Source organism: Entelurus aequoreus, linkage group LG12, assembly GCF_033978785.1.
Source record: "Entelurus aequoreus isolate RoL-2023_Sb linkage group LG12, RoL_Eaeq_v1.1, whole genome shotgun sequence".
In the NCBI taxonomy this organism is placed as follows: Eukaryota; Metazoa; Chordata; class Actinopteri; order Syngnathiformes; family Syngnathidae; genus Entelurus; species Entelurus aequoreus.
The window spans coordinates 69,674,570-69,679,851 of NC_084742.1; positions in this window are offsets into that span (position 1 = coordinate 69,674,570).

A 5,282-nucleotide genomic window follows, 5' to 3' on the forward strand; every position below is an offset into this window, starting at 1 on the left:
CAGTATGTCTCTATATACATATTTTATTTGATACATTTTGGCCAAAGGGGGCACATTTCAAATTCTAACACACACTTGTTATTTCATATGTTGGCCAGAGGGCGAGCAAATCAAATTTTTAACACACACTTGTTATTTCATATGTTGGCCAAAGGGGAAGCACTTTTAAAACTGACACACAGTCAATTTTGAAGAAAAAAACCCCCTCCTTTTCACAATTGTATAAGAAACATTTTACATTTTAGCAATATTATAATAATAATTGGAATTTTACTTGGCAAAATGATGACAAAAGTCATGATTTTACTCAAAAAATGTCACTATTTTACAAGAACAACAAAACAATTGGCAATATTGTGATAACAGTCAGAATTGTATATGACAAATGTCACCATTTTGCATTGAAAAGTAATAATTTCACATAAAAAAGTATTCATTTTACAAAGAAATATTGCAATATTACAGAAACAGAAATATGTGACATTTTTCACAATTTTATAAGAATAAAGTCAACACATTGTGAGAAAAAGACTGCTTTTAGTTACAACATTTTTGAATGTTTTGTTTGTAATTGGTTTTGAATCTTCATTATTTACTTCAAGTTATTAAGCCACTATAGTCTTATAGGACGCGGGTTGTCTTACCTTAGCACCGGAAGTCGTAAAATCAGCTGCTCACCTGGCGGGTTTTTTCGGGGATGAATAGGGAAGTCCTTCTTTAGCTGCCGTCTTGTTTTATCATATATTGCTGCCTTTGCACCTGTCAATGTTTACTTTTGTATGCACATTAAATCAACCAAAAATCCTGACTTTGGAGCAATGTTCACGGACTCTAGTATATGGCTCTCTATTAGATGCAATGGTTTTCTGTATTGGGACCATGATTTATGTCCTAACTTGTTCACCAGTCCTTACATTGAAGGTACTTTTCCTTGTTGATGTCTCAAGAATGGTAGAAATACAAGAACACACACACACACACACACACACACACATTCTTGTATTTGTTACCTTCTTGAGACCTCTGAAAAATGCCTACCTCTTTAGGACCACCCTTTCTAGATGTATAAAGATTTGTATTTACAACATTAATAATATATACATACTATGCAAATATAAAAAAGCTTGTTGTGAAAAATGAGTTAAAATTTCATAAGAAAAAGGCCACAATTGCACAAGTAAAACTTTTGGCATTTTTATAATAAAAGTCCGAATTTTACTCAACGCAAGTCAAAATGTTACAAGAAAAACTGAACATTTGTGCAATATTATGATAAAAGTTGGAATTTTAATCAGTAACAGTCGCAATTTTACAAGCTTAACATTTTGGCAATTTTATGAAAAGAGTCATAATTTTCCTCGACAAAAGTCACAATTTTATAAGAAAACTTTTATATTTTGGCAATATTATAATAACAATTGGAATTTTACTTGGCAAAATGATGACAAAAGTCATCATTTTACTCCAAAAATGTCACTATCGTACAAGAACAACAAAACAATTGGCAATATTGTGATAAAAGTCAGAATTTTATACGACAAATGTCACCATTTTGCATTAAAAAGTAATAAGTTGACATGAAAACGTAATAATTTTTACGAAAAAATATTGCAATATTACAGAGACAGAAACAATATGAGACATTGTTCCCAATTTTATAAGAAAGAAGTTGACACATTGTGAGAAAAAGACTGCTTTTAGTTTATTTTTATTTTTTGTTTGTAATGATTCCGGGCGCGGCCACCGCTGCTGCCCACTGCTCCCCTCACCTCCCAGGGGGTGATCAAGGGTGATGGGTTAAATGCAGAGAATAATTTCGCCACACCTAGTGTGTGTGTGACAATCATGGGTACTTTAACTTTTTAACTTTGTAATTGGTTTTTAATCTTCATTATTTACTTCAAGTTATTACAGTATGTCTCTATATAAATTTTTTAAATTTTGTTTAATTAATTTTGGCCAAAGGGGGCGCATTTCAATTTCTAACACACACTTGTTATTTCATATGTTAGCCAGAGGGGGAGCACTTCAAATTTTTACACACACTTGTTGTTTCATATGTTGACCAGAAGGGGAGCATTTTTAAAACTGATACACAGTCAATTTGAAAAAACCCTCCTTTTCACAACTTTGTAAGAAAACTTTTACATTTTGGCAATATTATAATAATAATTGGAATTTTACTTGGCAAAATGATGACAAAAGTCATAATTTTACTCAAAAAATGTCACTATTTTACAAGAACAACAAAACAATTGGCAATATTGTGATAAAAGTCAGAATTTTATATAACAAATGTCACCATTTTGCATTAAAAAGTAATAAGTTGACATGAAAAAGTAATAATTTCTACGAAAAAATATTGCAATATTACAGAAACAGAAACAATATAAGAAATTGTTCCCAATTTTATGAGAAAAAAGTTGACAAATTGTGAGAAAAAGACTGCTTTTAGTTTATTTTTAATTTTTGTTTGTAATTGTTTTTTTTAATCTTCATTATTTACTTCAAGTTATTACAGTATGTCTCTATATACATTTTTTTTAAATTAATTTTGGCCAAAGGGGGCACATTTCAATTTCTAACACACACTTGTTATTTCATATGTTGGCCAGAGGGCGAGCACTTCAAATTTTTAACACACACTTGTTATTTCATATGTTGGCCAGTGGGGAAGCACTTTTAAAACTGACACACAGTCAATTTGGAAAAAAAAAACCTCCTTTTCACAATTGTGTAAGACAATTTTTACATTTTAGCAATATTATAATAATAATTGGAATTTTACTTGGCAAAATTATGACAAAAGTCATCATTTTACTCCAAAAATGTCACTATCGTACAAGGACAACAAAACAATTGGCAATATTGTGATAAAAGTCAGAATTTTATACGACAAATGTCACCATTTTGCATTAAAAAGTAATAAGTTGACATGAAAACGTAATAATTTTTACGAAAAAATATTGCAATATTACAGAGACAGAAAAATATGAGAAATTGTTCCCAATTTAATAAGAAATAAGTTGACACTGTGAGAAAAAGACTGCTTTTAGTTTTTAAAAAAAATTGAATTTTTTATGTGTAATTGTTTTTTTTTTCTTCATTGTTTACTTCAAGTTATCACCGTATGTCTCTATATACTTTTTTTTTTATTATTATTAATTTTGGCCAGAGTGGGCGCATTTCAATTTTTAACACACACTTGTTATTACATATGTTGGCTAGAGGGGGAGCACTTCAAATTTTTACACACACTTGTTATTTTAAAACTGACACACAGTCAATTTGGAAGAAAAAAAACCCTCCTTTTCACAATTGTATAAGAAAAATTTTACATTTTAGCAATATTATAATAATAATTGGAATTTTACTTGGCAAAATTATGACAAAAGTCATCATTTTACTCAAAAAATGTCACTATTTTACAACAACAACAAAACAATTGGCAATATTGTGATAAAAGTCAGAATTCTATATGACAAATGTCACCATTTTGCATTGAAAAGTAATAAGTTGACATGAAAAAGTAATAATTTTTACGAAAAAATATTGCAGTATTACAGAGACAAAAAGAATATGAGAAATTGTTCCCAATTTTATAAGAAAAAAGTCGACACTGTGAGAAAAAGACTGCTTTTAGTTTAAAAAAAACCATTGCATTTTTTGTTTGTAATTGGAGTTTTTTCTTCATTATTTACTTCAAGTTATTACAGTATGTCTCTACGTACATTTTTTTAAATTAATTTTGGCCAAAGGGGGCGCATTTCAATTTCTAACACACGCTTGTTATTACATATGTTGACCAGAGGGGGAGCACTTCAAATTTTTACACACACTTGTTATTTTAAAAATGACACACAGTCAATTTGAAAAATCCGTCCTTTTCACAATTTTATAAGAAAACTTTTACATTGTGGCAATATTATAATAATAATTGGAATTTTACTGGGCAAAATTATGACAAAAGTCATCATTTTACTCAAAAAAATGTCACTAAAAATTGGCAATATTGTGAATGTATGACAAATGTCACCATTTTGCATTAAAAAGTAGTAAGTTGACATGAAAAAGTAATAATTTTACCGAAAAAATATTGCAATATTACAGAAACAGAAAGAATATTAGAAATTGTTCCCAATTTTATAAGAAAAAAGTCGACACAATGTGAGAAAAAGACTGCTTTTAGTTTATTTTTAATTTATATTTTTTGTTTGTAATTGTTTTTTAATCTTCATTATTTACTTCAAGTTATTACAGTATGTCTCTATATACATATTTTATTTTATACATTTTTGCCAAAGGGGGCACATTTCAATTTTTAACACACACTTGTTATTTCATATGTTGGCCAGAAGGGGAGCACTTCAAATTTTTACACACACTTGTTATTTCATATGTTGGCCAGAGGGGAAGCACTTTTAAAAGCGACACACAGTCAATTTGGAAAAATCCCTCCTTTTTGGGACCACCCTAATTTTGATAGATTTCACCACCAGGGGGTGCAAATGAGACATTCTCTATTAGATGCAATGGTTTTTCCATATTGGGACCATGATTTATGTCATCACTTGTTCACACCTCCTCATATGGAAGCTACTTTTCCTTGTTGATGTCTCAGGCAGGGTAGAAATACAAGAACACACACACACACACACACACACACACACACACACACACACACACACACACACACACACACAGCTTGCTTTTATCAATTTGTAGCAGACATTTTGTCTAAAGTGATTATTTTAGAGGCTCCCATGTATGCCTGAGCAGATCAGTCAATATGATAAAAAGGACCCAGGGCGTAGATTGATAGTTTTAAAACAGGTTTGATCTGAAATGTTGTCATGTCCATCATTCAATGGAAGCATTGTCGATACATTTTGTTATCGTCGTCATTCACAATATTTGGTCTCTTTCAAAGACCAATTTTTTTTTTTTTTTAAATGAGTATATTTATACGGGTCAGTGTTTTGTTGCATGTTTGTAGTCAATAATTGTACTCAAGTAAGAGAACTACTACTTGTCAAACAGTGGGTGAGCCCACTAAGCAGTATCATGATTCAAACCCCACTTCAAAAAGATGTGCACTACAAAATGTGTTCATTTTAGCCATTAAAAAAAATGTTTTGTATAGAAAAACAATTAAAAATAGTTGTATTAATTTTTGTTAAATACAGTACCATATTTTTTGGACTAAAAGGCACACATAAAATCCTTTCATTTTCTGAAAAATGGACAGTGCGCCTTATAACCCGGTGCGCCTAATGTACGGC